General features: G+C 44.0%; 1 protein-coding gene and 1 pseudogene across 1 annotated transcript in view; one reads left to right on the top strand and one right to left on the bottom strand.

Moving 5' to 3' along the window:
• Positions 1–19,014, top strand: part of GALNT9 (polypeptide N-acetylgalactosaminyltransferase 9) — a 220,569-nt gene that overhangs the window by 25,405 nt on the left and 176,150 nt on the right. The window lies entirely within an intron of this gene.
• LOC133373559 (5S ribosomal RNA) lies at positions 13,881–13,999 on the bottom strand (annotated as a pseudogene).

Raw genomic sequence — 19,014 nt, 5'->3', positions numbered from 1 at the left:
ATGGCTCCAAATCCTCCTCACGCATAGCCCCTCCCTTATTGCTTGTTAGCAACACTTGTCAGCGACTCCATTGTCTTTGCATTTAGAGCGTTCTAATCTTGAGCGCTCCCTGTGCTGTTCCTACCTCCCCCAGGCACAGCATATTCTAGCTTAGTCCCTATCTTCTTGGAAGGTGTCCCGTTACATGAGAAGAGCAAACTAGCATTTTAAGTATCAAAACAGCAACTGAGCATTTGGCTTTCTCAGGCACTTTTAGTATCCACAGAGGAATTTTGCTTTTCTATTTCTAAGTTAAATCAGGTTAATCCATTTTCTGCTGTGTCATATTAACACTACATACTATAGTTCCCAAACTATATATCTCATATATCACAGGCTTTCCAACACTGGAGGCCTTCAAGAGGCAGCTGGACAGCCACCAGTCAGGGATGCTTTAATTTGGATTGAACGGGATTGGAATCGATGGCCTTATGGGCCCCTTCCAATTCTATGATTCTATGATACGCAAGGATTGTGCTCATTTATGTACATGGTCAAATTTTGGGCCAGTGGATTTAGATGGGATTTTCCTCAGCAGGCACCAAGTGTAGAGACACACTTACTGTTATGCTTGTTCCAGTGTGTCTCCACCTCTGTTTTCTGAAAGCAGGGCCACACAACGCCAGTCAAACTCTGCCACTTTATATTCTAAAACCCTGGTCATATCAGCTTGAGTGCATTTTTAAAAATTGAGCTTCACGCAGATATTGTAACTGATTGGTAGATATTGTAACTGATTGGTAGACCTGGTCTTCCTGGTGTGGCCAATGGAAACACTTTGCTCTAGGCTCAGACAAAGACAGCGGTTGGCCCAACACTTTGCTGTGGGCGGTCTCGAAAGGTTTGAAGTTAGTAAAAGGGAGGTGTGTCCAGCAGAGTAACCATTTTGGCTGCTTTTGAAGCGAATGGCATGCCCACAGCCTCAGGATGGGAGAGAAATCCAACTCAGTTGGCATTTAATGGCAAATCTACCTAATTTAATATGTTTTTTAATGATGTTTTTAACCCTTTTTTAAGGTGGTTTTTTAAAATGCTTTTAATGCTGTTTTGTTTTAATGTATTTTAAGATCTGTTTTTATGATGTTTTAGAGTTTTTTTAGTGCTTTGTTTGCCACCCTGAGCTCCTGCTGGGAGGAAGGGCGGGATACAAATTGAATAAATAAATAAATAAATAATTTGCAAAGCCAAATGCAAGCCATCCTTTGACATTCACACTTCTCCACATTTTGCAATGCACTACGCCATCCAAGTGATGTGCACAAAAATGAACACGCTGAGGGCAAGTATGAGTGAAAATGCAGATGTTGGCAAACTACTTTGCCAAAATGTGTAGGTTATGCAAAACTAGTATACAAAGACAGGTATATTAGGAGAAATGTGCATTAAAATGCTGGTGAGTTTTCATTTCTTTCTTTCAATTTGATGAAATAAATAAATAAATCCCAAACCGATGTGGAAATGTGGAGAACTGAACTTAAACCTGGAAAATGGGAATTGGAGAGAGAATGAAACGGACGGATTCTCCCACCCCTGACTAAAGCTGAGCTGATTGTGGGCCCCAATGGACTTGTGGCAACAATGGGTGGTGCTTTGACCTGCCCCCTTGCAGTGCCAAGAAGGGGGATTATGGTGCTTTCATCTGCATCTCTCCCCAAGGTGCAGGGCTGGTGCCAGGCATGACTGGGCCCTTGGGCACCAGCCTACCCCGACCCCACAGCCCCCAACCGCACCTACCTCTCCTGCTGCAGTAAATGCTGGCCACACTGTGCATGCATGCCTACCACCAACCAATATGGCGGCAGAGGCATCAGCCCCTTACAGAAGCCTCCGCAGCCATCTTGGTTGATGGTAGGCATGCACACAGCCCAGCCAGCATTCACAACGATGGGAAAGGTAGGTGGGGCATGCAGGCGGGCGTCATGGGCATGCATGGTTGTAGGGGTGCCTGGGAGCTCCCTCTCTGAGATCTGTGGCAGGGTCAGGAGGTGATGCTGCCACAGATCGTGCAACGGGACTGCTACTCACCCACTCTAAGGAAGGTCCCTTCAGGGTCCCTCAGCCAGGACCCAATCGGACTACCCATTGTCATCTGCCCGAAGAGACCACAGGGCTATCTAGCACAAGGACCTCCTGGGGTTGAGGAGGCTTGCCCTGAATGAATTACATCAGGTAATCAATTACATTGAATGAATTACACCAGATCCATGATAACATTCAAATCCTTGATATATAGGTCCAGTGCTGTTTGGCTGGCTGAGGAACATCTTGGGCTGTTATAATCTGTGTAGAGCCTATAGATCCTTGCCTCATTTTAATGGGAGTGGGGAGTGGAGAATGGAGATAACTGCCCCAGGCTTCACACATGGAGGGAGCTACATCATCACTACGCAGCAATACAGCAAGCTGCCTCATCCTGAATCAAACCCCTGGTCCATCAATGTAATCTATACCAAAGCTAGCCAATATGGTGCCCTCCAGACATTGCTGGACTGGAAGTCCCATCACCCCTGGTCATTGGCCATGCTGAGCAGGGCTGATGAGAGGTGTAGTCACTAACCAGAAGCATCTCCCCAGGGTTCCTCTGCAAAAAGTTGGATGACGTGCCATATGCCAGGGTAGCCAATGTGATGTTGTTGGACCCCAGTTCCCATCATCCCCAGTCAACATGTCTGATGGTCAGGGATGATGGGAGCTGTAGTCCACAGCATCTGGAGGGCACCACATTGGCTACCCCTGCCTTTTGCAGTCATCTCATTCCACCTTTCACATCCATTTTTATGGACAAACGCTCGCCCACCATTGTAGTCTCCATCACCAACACTTCTGCAATAAGGAACATTCAACACACACCGACTGTATACCTAGCTTCTAAATTAATTGATCTGAAAATAATTAAGTAGGCAATTTCTGTGCAGCAGCTTCTGCTAATCATCCCAGAGAGGCCCATTTCTCAGTTTTGGTGGTCCTTTCTTTGAGGGTGGTATCTTCCTTTTGTATTTCTACCATATGACAACACAGCGAACTCATAGGGGTAGTAACTTCCACTGTCTTTGCTTCATGTGTATAGTGCAAATCCCTTGCAGGGCTTTGCAGGAAATACCAGAGTCCAAATATTATCTGTAAAAGAGGAGGGAAATCAACATCAGACCATTTTCCTCATGACAGATATAGAGCTTCTCAGATGGCCATAACGATGGGCTAATTCCACCCCAATGCAATCTCTCTGGCACTCAGGCATAGGTCCCATCTGTACTGTACATTTAAAATACTATGATACCACGTTAAACAGTCATGGCTTTCCCCAAAGAGTCCTGGGAACTGTAGTTTGTTTAATGGCACTGACTTGACTGCTGAGATCCGTATTCCCCGCACAGAGCTACAATTTTCAGAGTAATTTAACAATCAATCCTTCTTCCCAGGGAACTCCAGAAATTGTAGCTCTGTGAAGGGAAGAGAGAGTCTCCTAACAACTCTCAGGACCCTTCACAAATTACATTCCCCAGGCTTATTTGGTGAAAGCCATGACTGTTCAACATGTCATGAAACTGCTTTAAATGTGTAGGCAGATGGGGCTATAGACTGAGTTGAAGGAAAAGCCTGCCAGGTAGGACTGGGAAAGACTCCTGCCTGAAATCCTGGACAGTCACTGCCAGTCAGTGTAAACAATACTGAGCTAGATGGACAAGCCGTCTGACTCAGTACAGAGCAGCTTCCTGTGTTCCTCTATTTTTTAATTATTTTTATTTATATCTGACCTTTCGTCCAAGGAGCTCAAGGTGGCATACGTAGTTCTCGTTGCCTTCATCCTCACAACAACCCTGTGAAGTAGGTTAGGCTGAGAGATACAGTGACTAGCCCACGGTCACCTAATGAGCTTCATGGCCGAGTGAGGATTTGAAACCTGGCCTCCTAGGTCCTAGCCGAACATGCTAACCACTTTGCCACACTGGCTCAGGTTTTGATATTTATTTGGGAAACAGCGATAGCTCAGTGGTAGAACATCTGCTTTGCATGCAGAAGGTCCCAGGTTCAAGCTCCAGCATATCTCCAGGTAAGGCTGGGAATATCCCATGTCTCAAACCCTTGGGAGCGGCTGCCAGTCAGTGCAGAACAATACTGAGTCAGAGCATTGGACTATCTAGTCCATTAGTATACTAAGGCTGCTTCCTATGTCCTTATATCAGCTTTTTATATGGATAGTCATTTGGAGAAGGGCTGTAGTTAGTGGCAGAACATCTGCCTTGCATGCAGAAGGTCCCAGGTTCAGTCTCCAGCATCTCCAGGTAGGACAAGGAATGTTCCCTCTCTGAAGCCCTGGAGAGCTGCAGCCAATCAATATGGAAGATACTGAACCTGATGGACCAATGGTCTGACACAGTATAAGGCAGCTTTCTATGCTCCTGTGTGAGAATCCTGATTTTCCATCAGACTGCACACTGCAGGTAGTCACCCTCCGCGGTTTGGGTGGTGGTGGAGTTGGTACACTCGTTCCTCACATTTATTTATTTATTTATTTATTTATTTAATTACATTTCTAGACCGCCCTATAGCAGAAAGCTCTCAGGGCGGTGAACAACAAATAAAATCACAATTAAAATATGAGCAAGTGTGAAAAAATAGTACAATTATAAAAACATTAAACATGATAAAAATCTGAAATAGAATTGCCATTGAGTTTATAAATTAAGATCCATATGAAGTTTAAAATATAAATTTAAAATGTTTAAAAAGCCTGGGCGAAAAGGTAGGTTTTTACCTGGCGCCGAAAAGATAACAAAGAAGGCGCCAGGCGTATCTCGTCTGGGAGGGCATTCCATAGTTCGGGGGCCACCACCGAGAAGGCCCTAGATCTAGTTGTTGATCTCCGGGCCTCTTTATGAGTTGGGACCCGGAGAAGGGCCTTCGACGTCGAGCGTAGTGAACGGGTAGGTACATAGCGAGAGAGGCGCTCCACCAGGTATTGCAGTCCGATGCCGTTTAGGGCATTTCTTTTTTTCTTTTTTTAGCTTCTAGTCATAATTCCAGAAGTGGGCTAATGTGTTTATATAAAGTGACGGCCATTGCATTCCGGCCCCTAAATGTCAAAGCCAATTCGTCTTTAGACAAAAGATAAGCGAGGAAAGGAGAAATGCATGTGTTCCACACTTTATTGCTCCATTTAAATGAAACACTTTCCTGCTGACACATTCCTTTCCTGCTTATGCTTCTTCAGAGCTTCAACAATACTGAATCATCTTCCTCAGCTCTCTGGTTTTCTTACTTAGAAATACAACTGTGCTTCATTTTCTCTATTATCATTCATATTACTCCCTACCATCATCATCATCATCAATAACAGTAACAGTAACAATTATGCTGTGCACACATGCCTGATCTAATCTGGGCCCCAATCTGGCACTTCAGATTGGCTCTGATCTGCCTTGGGGTGATCTGGGGCCAACCTGAACCAGATCTGGGGCCCAAATAGATGCAGAGGCTGCCTCTAATGTTTAATTAGGGTTTTCCAACTAGTTGCCCACCCTGCCTCTTGGCAGCCCCTGATCATTGCATTTTGTGATGCAGTTCTCCAGCACAAACAATGTTTACAAAAAGTCATATGTTCGGGGAAAGTGAGCATAAAAATGAATATATTAGTGAAAATAACATACAAAATTGCTATATATCATGAGAAATTGCATGCGAAAATGTATATATTGGTCAAAATTGGATTAAAATGGTGTTAGGGAAAATTTGCACTAAAATGCTGAAGAGTTTTTCATTACGGTTTCTTTTTTAAAAAATATTGCACATTGCTGCAGAAATGCGGAGAGCTGAATTTAAAATTGAAAAAATGAGAAACTGAGAGAACCAAATTGACCAATCTTTTCATTCATAGTTATAAGCCAATATGTTAAAGTTGTATATCTTTTTTATTATGGAATGGGAATTGATAGCAGCTTGATCACCTTATCCAATCATTGTATATCCCATGCTTGCATGTATAAAGGTTCAAATTCAACCTCCAGCGTCCTTTACCACTTCAACTACATCTGCAGGACCACCAGTTCCACATCCCTGCACTATGTGTTGTATAAGCTAGCTCTAAGAACCGGAGTGGGGAAATTCAGGTCCAAGGAGCCAAATCTGGCCCTCCAGACATCTCTGCCTGGCCCTCAATATTTTCCCAAAAACATTCCTCCTTCTCAGGCCACACCTCCTCTCACCAGGCCACACCCCTCAGTGACCCTCATCTGTGTCCTCAAGTGTTTTTGAAGGGGTGGAAAATGTCCTCAAACTGTGATGATGCCTTTTGTTTGCCTAGATGAAGCCTGGAAATGTTTTGACGTTTGCATGGCTTTAAATGGAGCCTACTGTACAAGGCTCCACCCACCAATGGCAAGTGGGGAAGAATCATAGCTCAGTGGTAGATCATTTGCTTTGGATGCAGACAGGTCCAGGTTCAATCCCTGGCATCCCCAAGTAAAGCTGGAAAATACTTCCTGCCTGAAACCCTGGAAAGCTGCCATTTGTTGGGTCCCCAAATGTCATTGGACTTTGTTACTTTTTTAAACTACAACTCCCATCAGCCTCAGCAAGCATGGCCACTGGATTGGGCTGATGGGAATTGTAGTTCAAAAAATTAACTTTTCCAAGCTCTGTGGACTACAGTTCCCATCAGCCCCAGCTAGTGCAGTCAATGCTCAGGAATTATAGGAGTTGTGGAGCAGCAACATCTGGGGACACAAAGATGAGGAACTCTTGTGTAGACAGTATTGGACTAGATGGACCAAGTGGTCTGACTCAGTATAAGGCAGCTTTCTGTGTTCCTAGGTGGCTCCCCAAAAGCTGCCCTCTAGGAAGACTTTCCCCATCCCCACCTTAGGAGGTAGATCATGTATTTTAGTTCAGTCAGAAAATGTTCAATGGGTGTTTCTCTGTAGCCTTTCCCCAAACGCCGCCTGCTATCACGTCGTCTTTCCTTGCACTAAATTAAATCATATCCAGATTTTAAAAAAACCACAAACGAGGATGGATCGTAGTGGAAGGCATGTCAGCCCAGCCTGCACAGCAGCAGATAAGGCCCGCTGAATGTGTGCAGAAGTGAGATAGCAGAATAAAGGTGAAGGAACAGGAAAAAGAAAAGTGGGAGGGGGATGGAGGGAGAGTAGGAATGGAAAAGATGAAAGTTGTGTCTGAAGATTGCCGGCTTCAAAATGGCAAAACTCTGCAAGGAGACAGAGTGGACAAATGTATTTTCCTTGATCTGTACAAAGCTACACGTGTAAAGTATAGAGACTGTCAGGGAAATGAGGGTGTGGGTATTACTTCCAATGACAGGAGAGAGAGACATAGCCTAGGCATGCCAGGAATAAAAACAACTCCTAGTGTAGAGAGAAGCTTCAGATTGTTTGTGGTCAAACAAACTTGTCTCATATTTAGGGGATGTCTCTCTAGAGCCAGTGCCAGGGATGGGCATTGTCAGGCATTTGCTGAGAGCCACACCCAAGACAAGGGACCAGTGCTGATCCTTGGAGACTCTTGGTCCTGCTGCTTCTCCTTGCTGCCTTTTTAACTTTCTTTTGGGAAAAGCCATTGCTCAGTGGGTAGAACACATGCTTTGCATGCAAAAGATCCCAGGTCTAGACCTTGGCATCTCCAGGTAGACTTCTGTTTGAAACTCTGCCAGTCAGTGTAGACCAGTGGAGTACAACTCTCATCATCCCCTGTCACTCAACAGCACCTGAGGGACCCAAGTTGGGGAAGGGTTGATCTACACCAGTGTTCTTCAACCTTGGATCCCCAGATGTTGTTGGTCAACAGCTCCCACCATCCCCAACCAGTATAGCCAATGCTGTATTCCAGTCATGGGAGTCATCCCACCAAGTTTCAGTTATACCTATCAAGTCGTAATTACCCTCCTGTATTAAGAGTTCAAGTTCGTCCTGCTTGTTTCCCATGCTCTGTGCATTAGTATACAGACATCGAAGACCATGTGATTTATGGCTTGGCTTCCTTACTACATTTTTTCTAAGGACTGTTATTGGGCCCTATTAGAGCTGATCTCTCTGTTCCCATTACTGTGCACAAGCCTTCATCAGTCGTTGCCACCAAGTTTATGACTTGGATTCAGTTTAAAGCCCTCCTGATGAACTTCTCCATGCTGTGGCCAAAAACATTCTTCCCAGTCCTTGTGAGATGCAACTCATCATTTGCAAGCAGTCCATCTTCCAGGAAGTATAGCCCATGGTCCCAGAATCCAAATCTCTCATGTTGGCACCACCTTCGTAGCTATTCATTCACACAGAGTATTTTTTTCTTTTCCTTTCTACTCCTCTTCTAAGTGTTGGAAGGATGGATGAAAACAACTATCCGGGCCCCAAAGTCCTTGAGTTTCCTTCCCAGAGCTTCAATGTCTGATGTGATTTCTTCATAGCTCCATTTGGCAGTATCATTTGTTCCCATATGGATGAGGAGAAAGGAATACCTGTCAGTGGGCTTGATGAGTGATGGCAACCCTTCCGTCACATCTCTACTTCATCCTCCTGGTAGACAGCATACCTGGTGAGTCCACAGATCTTCTCGGCGTACAGTAGGGGCCCCTTTTTGGTGCCCTGCTTTTTGGCGTTCTGCTAATATGGCACCAGAGGGGCAATCAGCTGTAGCATGGGGAGCTTCAGGGGCCAAGCACTGTCAGCTGGAGCACGCGATCAGTAGAGACTGGTGGATCCAGAGTCAGTGGAGCAATGAATCTACTCTGGGTTCTAGTGGGAACTTTCAAGGAGCTGTCACAGGTGCTGAAGAATATTCTCGAAACAGGTCCAGCATTTTAGACAGCTCTTTCAAAGTTCGGACTAAGGCCCAGAGCAGATTCCACTGCTGCACTGGCATGGAGTCACAAGCTGCCACTGCTACCATCCAGGCAAGCAAGAGGCATTATCAGTGTTCACAGACACATCCTAGGCTACCCAAAAGAGAAAAGAAAAACTGAGGAAGGTGCAAAGCGGGGCCAAGTGTCTCCTGTCTCTGAGCCGGGGGATGTTTTTCCACTCACGAGCCACATTCTCTTGTGGGCATCCTTCTGGGAGGGGTGCATACCAGTGGTGGGTGTGTCCAGAGACACACACCACACTTCACCCTTGTAAGCAAGAGTTTGAGCTGAGAGTTTGAGGATGTTTTCCCAAGAAGGCAGAAACACTCAAGGGGGATGCGAAGTGAGGGGTGTGGCCTGGGGAAAGGGTGTGGCTGGGGAGGGGAATTGGCTCGGGAAAAGTCCTGAGGCTAGACAGAGAGGCTTGGAGAGCTGGGCCAGAGTTTCCTAACCCCTGCTCTAGCCCATCGACTGCAGCAGAAGCTCAGCATGTTCAAATCATAGTGTGTTTGAGCTGCTCTCCGCTTAATTTGTTTTAAAAGGCTATCTCGCTTTGGAGGCTGCTGCCAAAACATCTAGCTGCCTGGATTCATCCAATAATGTGGGGGCAATGAAATATTTTGCTCCAGGGTGCAAGCTGTTTACCTGTAGGGCTCAGAAATGAATGTTGCTTCATTCCACCATGAGCCTCTCTCATTAATTGGCAAGGCTCCTTGTTTGGCTCTGAAGGCCTCGGGTATCAGCCACCACCAGATGACAAATAGAAGACTGATGATATTCAGAGTTTTGGTTTCTGGGGGGGGGAGCCTGGTTGCCTAGCAGCTAGCATGGGTACCACAGCATCACATGTCTTCCCTCAGTCTTGAGGTCATCACCAACTTTGAAACTTTCTGGCTGTTTCCTTGCCCCTTCCTGATCTGCAGACAATGATCAGTTATAAATATTTTACTCCCCTGATTCTTATGTGAGGTGGGTGTATCAAAATGAGGAAAAAGAAGCATGAATTATTCAATTTTGCTTGAAAAAAGATATAGAGCTTCTTTTTTATTATTTTTGCGTAGTTCTTACAGACTGATGAAAGTGATGGAGAAATTCAATAAAAACATATAAATGAAGAATCTCTAATGAACACAGCATTATTGACCCCATAAAAATTTGACTTGGGTTGGAAAAAAAGTACAGATGTGATCTATCCTATCCCATCACTGGTACTCCCTAGATGTTGTAGGTCAATGGTAGCTAACATGGAGCCTCCCAGCTCCCATCATCCCTCCCAGCATTGGCCAATTGTCCCATTATGGGAGCTGTAGTCCAACAATGTGTGGAGGGCGACCAGGTTCTGGAAGGCTAAATCCCTTATCCAGAAAACAAAGCCCTATGAGGAGAAACTGAAGGAACTGGGCATGTTTAGTCTTGTGAAGAGAAGACTGAGGGGAGATGAACTTGAAAGGTTGTCACACAAAGGCGCAGGGGTGTTGCCATCCGGGGTCTTAGATACCTTACTTTTTTGGGAGCAGGGTCCCAGTAGGGTCCCCATGTCTCCAACATCCTATGTTCCAATCAGCATGAAAGGGGAACATATTGGCCACTAATAAGAGATTTCTAGCATGCTTCCCTGTCCTTTCCTGCTGACTGAAGCCAGAGTGAAAGGAGGTGAGTCAGCCACTGAGAGGAATCTTCTCAGTAGGTAACACTCTCCCTTTTCATGCTTATTGGCTCTCAGGGACATCTGTTCTTGGGGGAGAAGACATTAATCAGGATCTCATTCTCAGCCGAGCGAGGGGAGGAAGGATGGGAGATGGTGTAGCTGTGATTATCATGAAGGGACCCTGCACTTCTGAATTTGCCACTACACTACTACAAAGGAGGGCCAAGATCTCTTCTCAATCACCCCAGAGTGCAGGACATGGAATAATGGGCTCAATTTACAGGAAGCCAGATTTCATCTGAACATCAGGAAAAAATTGCTAACAGTTAGAGCGGTACGACAATGGAACCAATTACCTAGGGAGGTGGTGGGCTCTCCAACACTGGAAGCCTTCAAGAGGCAGCTGGACAACTTTAAGTTGGATTCATGCATTTAGCAGGGAGTTGGGCTCGACGGCCTTATAGGCCCAACTTTACTATTCTTTTGTCCTATGATTTCAGCAAGCCACCCTTTGATGGCCCCAAGTTCAGGTTTGCAGCTCTAAGGACAAACAAAATGAAATTAAATCCAATGACAAATATGGCAACAAAAGAAAAGAAAAAGCCCAACCGCCAAGTCTGGGTGGTCCATGGAATGTCTGTGGATTTGTGGTTGGAGACGGGAGATTGCGCATCCTTCGCATTCAACAGTCCTATCGATTTTTAATTGTATTGAAATCATCTCTTTTATTTCTAACATTGCATTTTATGAGATTATAATTTGAACTCCATGGAGAGCAATAAAATACAATATATAAGAAATAAAAGAGGCAATTAAGATACAGTTAAAAATCATACAGCATCTAGCAAAATGCATTACAATGGCTACAGCAGGCAAAAGGTCATTCAGTGGTCCACCAAGACCATCACCAATTTTGAAGTGGACCATGGGGAATACATTTTGGATTGATATAATATAGTAGCAGCAGCAGCAGCAGCATTAGTAGTAATTATGGAAATATGCAGAGTAACTCCGCAGTATGTGTTTTTACCTAAGTAGCAGGCTTGTACCCTGTATTTAGATCACCGAGACTTAAGACTTAGTAAAATAAGAAAAAGCTACTTTATTTATAGAAATACATAGTAGATCGGAAAGGCATACCTAGTTCTAACTAACTAAGTTGGAGCCTTAATGTCCAGACGTGGGTACTGCCCTCATGGCTCAGGAGAGAGAGCAAAGACAAAGATGTCTCCTCTCTCTTCTGACAGTTGAAGAAGACAACGGAAGGAGGGGCAGGTCAGCTTCCCTGAGCATATCAGTTTACAGTGGAAGGAAGTTAGGCAGAGAAGAGCACAGGTAAAGGTAGACAAGCCTAGCCAGTTGGAGGACTTGAACTCTATCTTCCTTCTGGAATACAGACAAAAGAACCCAAACAAGAGTTGCTCTTGCCCCTCTTCCAACAGTAATCAGATTTTTTACTTGCCTTACCAGCATACAACAAACATAATACAATGATAAGTGCCACAGATCTGTGGGGAAGGAATTCCACCGTTTGGGACTGCCATACAGAGTACCCTGTTTTTAACACCTGACAGGGTTAGTAGAGGAGACCATTTTTAAGTTATATATGGCCTGAGATTGCAATGTTCTGCTGCTGCTGAGACCCTGTGGAGCAGTGGAACTTCCTCTACATCTGCAGTCTGGCCACTCAAAATGGCAGAAGGTGGGAGGGGCAAGTAGATTGGGCCAGATCCCTGAACCAATTTCAGGCTGGCACAGCTGTTGGGACCAGATCAGGCCTGATGCTGGCCAGTGCAGGCTGTGAGAGACGCTCAGGATCCAGCCCTGCCCCTCCATCAGAATGCCCATTTGGGGTCTACCCACCGGGTCCTGCCAGCAGGCCTTCCTCCGTTCAACAGGCAGAAGGATGATGTCTGTGATTGTCGGCAGCGCACAGGAGGCTGCCTGAACCCAGCGAGGCCTTCACTCAATCCACCCTCCCCCATACACACAGCCCAGCCAAAGTGGGGTTTGAACTGCAGCCAAAGTCATTTAAACACCAGTGTGAGCACCTTGAATTAATGATTTAAACATGTATGTGTACCTTGTTTGTTTAAAATACCAATTTTATAGCAAAAAAAGGTGTTGCTGTTATAAATAACATGAGCTCCTTGGGCTGCCCTTTCCTGCACCTCTTCCAGCTGTATAATATCCTTTTTGAGGGGCTGTGACCAGAACTGGACACAATACACCTGGCATTCACAGTACAAAAAAACCTCACTCTCTCTCTTTCTGTGTGTGTGTGTGTGTGAGAGAGAGAGAGAGAGAGAGAGAGAGACATTCCTGCACATTGGTAACCTGGAAAGAGGATAGGAAAGACAGCAACAAACTGAAGAGGACAGCAAAGTGGTGATGCAGCAATTCTGAAATAACAACAACAACAACAACAACAATAATAATAATAATAATAATTCATTTATGAATCGCTTCCATAAGGCATCCCAAAGCAACTTACCATGTAATATATATGTGTAGCAGTTACATATCTAAAATAGCTAAAACCTTTGCATATATAAAAACAAATTTAACATTTCTAAATATAAAAACAACCAGAGCACATCCATAAAATCAATTCATATCCAAGAGAGAGACCAACTCGGATAAAAAAAATTAGAAGGCTTGCTGAAAGCTAAAGCGAATGCCCCAAAGAAAACAAAGGCACCAGTCTGATATGCAGTGGGAGGGAGTTCCAAAGGATAGGTGCCACCACACTAAAACCCAGTTCCAACACTGAATGGACTTCCTGATAGGGTAGTATCTGCAGGATGCTCTCTCCTGCAGAATGAAGTTATCTGATGTAGTGGATGAGGTGCTCATTTAGATATCCCAGTCCCAAGCTGTATAGGACTTTGTAGAGCAATACCACCATCTTGAAAATAGCTCATCAGCATCCAGTGTAGTTTATTCAACAGTGATATAACATGGCAACATTCTGCTCTAATGAGAAATTGAGCCCCCAACATTTTCCTGTAGCTGAAGCTTTCAGGTCAGCCTCAAGGACAGCTCCACACATAGGCCATTGCAGGTAACTGGAAGTTCTGCAAGTTAAATCAGAGGAATGGCAGCATGGAATATGGGACAGAGTGAAGTCTTAGATCATAAGGAAGCAGAGAAAACCTCTTCCTCCTCTTGTTTTGTTTGGGGGAATTCATTTCCCCAATGATTGCCTGTTGTTGTTGTTGTTGTTGTTGTTGTATGCCTTCAAGTCGATTATAACTTATGGCGACCCTATGAATCTTTTGGATATATTCATAGGGTTTTCAGGGTAAGAGGTATTCAGAGGTGGTTGACCATCACCTTCCTCTAAGCCTATGGCACCTGGTATTCCCAGGCGGTCTCCCATCCAAGTACGAACCAGGCCTGACCCTGCTTAGCTTCCGAGATCAGACGAGATTGGGCATGTTCAGGGCAGCATGGCCATAGATGATTGCCTGTAGACAATCAAAATAAGCAGTCTATCTTGTGCCACTTTTTGTCCCCTCGTGTGTGTCTTTAACATACACTGGCCCAGCTTTGAGAAACTATTTTTGTAAGGTTACTGTATTGAGTCATTTGGGCTGCAATCCTAACCCCACTTTCCTGCGAGTAAGCCCCACTGGATTCAATAGACTCATTGGCGGCTGGTGCCCATTGGAGCTGGTGGGGCGGAACGCAGGGAGCCCAACAGTAGTTGGAGCCAGAGCCAATGACAGGCAGAGCCAACTAATCCTAGTTTTGCCCCCATCCTCTACCCTGCTGAATCCCTGTCTCTCCCTTATCCAGATAGCCTGGTTGGCCACTGTGAGAACAGGATGCTGGACTGGATGGGCCGCTGGCCTGATCCAGCAGGCTCTTCTTATGTTCTTATGTTCTTATGCTGCTGCATAAGATCGTGCGTGGGCCAGGTATCCAGGGTTTGCAGTACCTATGCAGGGTGTCCTACTTTACCAAGGACAGACCATGTCCAGTTTAGAGAACCTTAAGGAGGGAGAGCATAGACCTGGAAGCTGCTGATCAGCAGTTAACACCTGGGCAGCAGGTTGAGCAGGCACTCAGGCCACCTGGTCTGAGTCTTCCCCAGTATGCTGAGATCTGTATTGGTTTTGGGTGTATATTTATTTGTTTGTTTATATTTATATTTATTTGTTTGTTTGCATAAGGCAGAAGTTTAGTGTTATTACATCTAAATTTGCATTTTATACCAGGGATGGGAAACCTGTGGCTCTCCAGATCTTGTTGGACTACAGCTCCCATCAGCCCCAGGCATGTGTCCAATAGTCAGGGGTGATGGAAGTTGTAGTCCAACAGTATCTGGAGGACCACAGCTTCATAGAATCATAGCATTGGAAGGGGCCTGTAAGGCCATCAAGTCCAGCCCCGCTCAAACTCCCATCCCTGATCTATTCATAGACATCAGCCTAAGCAAATATTTATCCTCTTTGTGTGTGTGTGTGTGTGTGTTTGATGTATTTCCCCCTTTTTGGCAATACTAAAGGGGCCACTAAATGGCCAGGTCTCAAAAAGCCTTAGTTGGTTTCTGATGGCAGTCTTGCTATGAAGACAGTATAAGCTACATGGATGGGGTTGCCATCTCCTCTGTAAATTGAGATTTTCATCCTACTTCCAGTACCTTTGTGCCTATCTGTTGTTGACCTTCATGATCTTCTGATATTTGTTTATCTTCTTTCAAATTATCTCTTGTAATTAGAATCCATCTCCTCATCTCCAGGGGCTGCAGGCTTCAAATGAGGATTGCTTAAAAGCAATTACATTTTGATATTGGAGATCTGTACACATAAATGTTGTATCATTTCCAATTAAAAATAGTAATGAATTTTGTGTCTAGAGAGACAGCAGACCAAGCAGTGCTATTGTCTCTGCCGGATCCACTGGGATATAACAAGAACACATGCACAAACATATGTGTTGCACACACTATTGTGTGAGGACACTGTGTTGCATTTAGATGCAGTTTGAGACAGATGTCAAAACCAGAAATCTGTGTTGAATACTAAGGCCTAGTTGTGAGCAATGCTCACAATGGTGGCTAGTAGCTCCATGTGGGTGGGTCAATGGAATCTGCTCTGGGTTTTGTCTGAACTTTCCAGGAGCTGTCCAAGGTGCCTAAACCCATTTCCAAAACAGGTTCAGCACCTTATTTATTTATTTCATTAATTAATTAATTTGTAAATCACTTTTCTTCACAGAAGTGATCCCAAAGGGATTTACAATCAATAAACTAAAATAGATTCTACTTGGAAGGAGGTGGAAAAGCTACCTCAACTGGAAGTTCAGGACAGTATTATTTTTTTTAAGCCAGTGCTAGTCAGCATGGACAGCTTCTTGAAAGTCTGGACTAAAGCCAGGAGCAGATTCCACTGCCCCACTGCCATTGAAGCCACCAGTCTTCACTGCCTAGACAAATTAAGCAGATGGTGCTGCCTGCTAATGTTACTAGAAGGACTATGCACCAGATCTGGTCAAAGCCAGTATCCCAGACTCATGGAGCCACCAGCCAACAAGATCTCTGAGCATATGTAGTGTGGAGTAGTGATGGATAAGAATAGGGGGGATTCTGTTTGGTTCCCCTTTTAATGCCAACCAAACTAATTCACACTTCCTGAAACAATCCACAAACAAAAACACACCTTTCTGTCAAAATTTGCTTTTCTAGAAAAGTTAGCAATACAGTTCTGCAATTAAAAGGTTTGTATCAAATGTGTATATCAGGGAAAGAGTGCATACAAATGCATATATTAGTGAAAATAACATACAAACATGCATTACTTTAGGAAACATTGCTTGTAAAATTTGATATATTAGGCCAAATTGCATGCAAAAATTATATTCTGAGAAATGTGCACTAAAATGAGGAAGAAATTGGGTTTTTTTTAAATAAAATAAAATAAAATAAAAAATTGCAAACTGATATAGAAATATCGAGAGCTGAACTCAGACTGGAAAGATGAGAAACTAGGAGAAAATGTAATTGACAGATTCATTCATCCCTAAGGATGTCTGGATCAGTGTATTTTCAGTCCATTTCAGTTATATCAGTTTTCAATTATATGTCCACTCTGTCCTGTTTTATGCTATTTTTAAAAATAAAAACCGCACCAAAAAACCACATTAAAATAATCTGCATTTTCTGTTAAGATGTGCATTTCTGTTTGCATTTTTTTTCTTTTTTTAGCTAAGAATTGCATTGCATATGACATCAAGCGTGGGGCAGGTGAACACAGCTTTGAGAAAAATGGAAAATGTATTGCTTGGATATTTTTTCTCTCCAGTGTGCTCATAGTGGAAGTCAACCTGCACCTTCTTGGCTGGAAGCTGTCCTTGCAGGCTGCTGTCCTTTTATCTGATCAAAGTGGCTTGGGAGAATATGTAGCTCACAATCTTTCCTCCAAAACATTATTTTTGAAGAATTGTATTTCTCAGGATACCTGGTTGCAAGGAGGGAGGAATCTTCTGTGAGGAATGCACCAGAAAAGAGCTTCATTTCTGGTTGTTGCTTTCATGCACCTCCTCCTTCCTTTGGATCACAGCAGGATACAGTAGAAAGGGTAGATGAAATTAAATGCCAGAACAAGACATTTAATGACAGCGTAGAGCCTAACCACAGCTTTCCCGTTTCACCTGCCCACCATTTTCCTCTGTTTACCCTCACAAACATCATTCTTGTCATTTATTTTACTAGTAGGACTCCCTGTAACAAAATGTTGCAGTTTGAAGTGCTGCTCTTCAAGATATATAATCTCCAGTTAGGGCCAGGCTGACTTCCTCTTGATGATGCTCTTGCTCTGATAGAAGACCTGCAACTGTCTCAAGCAGCCCTTGGTCCTCTGGCTGGTGGTTGACAGGCCAGAGTGTGCTTGCATTCACTTCTGGAGTCACCAGGCGACTGACATTTGGAGCACCAGCTTCTACCTCTGGCTGATGTATGGGGTCAAGGCTGGTCTCTCCCCCTTTTCTTGTTGCTTTTCTTGGCAGGTAGTTGGGTCTAGTCTCCTAGTGGCCCTAGGTTTCCTGGCTGATGGTATAAGCCAAGATGGTCCTTTCATCTGCTCTCTGCAGTTTTTTTGTTCATTTCATCATATTCTGGAATGTGCTTTTGCTCATAAATCCTGCACAAACTCTCTGCTTAATGAAAAAGAGGTCCCAAGCTAAGGAACTGCTCTGTAAAATTATTGCTTTGGAGTGCATCCAAAAATTCCTCTTGTCCCTGAGACAGAAGAAAAAAAAGCAGGTCATGGGATGTATTATTGGCCCAACATGCCAATATTGGGGTAAGGAAAATGAAAACCCTTGGTAGGCACATATACCGTACTCAGCAATACCCAGGTGAAATGATGTTATTTAAACTTCAAGATTGCGACCTGCTTTACAAGAGGATGTCATATCAAATGTATAATTGGAGATGGAAATGCTTCTGGTTTATGACTCATCCTCAATATTGAGTAGAAACATGACCATGCAATTTGGAATTGTCCATTTGCTTGGAACTAGGTCCAACTCCAAATCCCCTTCACACACAAACACTGTAAACCCCCCATGAATAGGTTGGGTGCTTCAGGAACTGTGTGACCATGGGGAGGATGTGGTGATGTTGGTGATTACCCTTTAGTGTGCTGGTGGGTAAAATATTTTGAAATGTATTTGGATATTTATATTCTCCCTTTCAATAAAATTATTGGGACACTTAACCTGGCTACTAGTATAATAAACAATAGCGATAACAATAATATAATTTGTTAAGTCACTTGCTACTCAAAAATGTCTCTGACTCACATTTAAGAGCAAAAGTGCAAGTATTAATAGTACATTATCATAAAAATCCATTTACACAAAAAAACATGCAAATCATAACAGATACACAAAGCAACCCCCAATAAAAGCAGCAGAAAGGTTTGGCTGCACAACTAGCAGCAAACAATATCACCATCAGCGCCCATCAGTCAAGGAATATAAAAATAAAATGCATGCACGATATAAAGGCACATCATAATAAAACACAGGAGAGCAGCATAAAGTCACATGGCAGAGTTTGTTTTTTTTAAGAATCAGTTTTATCCACCAGAGTCAGCACAGGCACATTGCCTTCACTCTGATTTGGCTTCAGATGTCATCACCTGGCATCATCATGAAGCCAAGTCAGAGTGTAGACGCTGCTTTTTGCCCTTGCTTGGAAGTGACCAAATGCTGGCCGCCACCACTGGCAAGACCATTAAATATGCAGTGGTGAAAAAGGTGAGGGTGCATGGGTAGATTTGTGAAACCTTCTAAAATAAATAAATGTTCTAAAAAGTTAATTTCGCCTCTAATTTGAACTGAGTCTATTTAGCAAGTTGCATGCGGGGGGCGGGCATAGTAGAAGCAAGGGTATACAATGTGAGTCAGCAGCTGGTTTAACTTGGGAGTAAATTCCTGCTATTGAGCAGGCTCAGTCAAACTGTGGAAA

The sequence above is a fragment of the Rhineura floridana genome, chromosome 19, assembly GCF_030035675.1.
Source record: "Rhineura floridana isolate rRhiFlo1 chromosome 19, rRhiFlo1.hap2, whole genome shotgun sequence".
In the NCBI taxonomy this organism is placed as follows: domain Eukaryota; kingdom Metazoa; phylum Chordata; class Lepidosauria; order Squamata; family Rhineuridae; genus Rhineura; species Rhineura floridana.
Note: the sequence above shows the minus strand (reverse complement) of the source record. Positions and strands in the feature narration are given on the sequence as shown.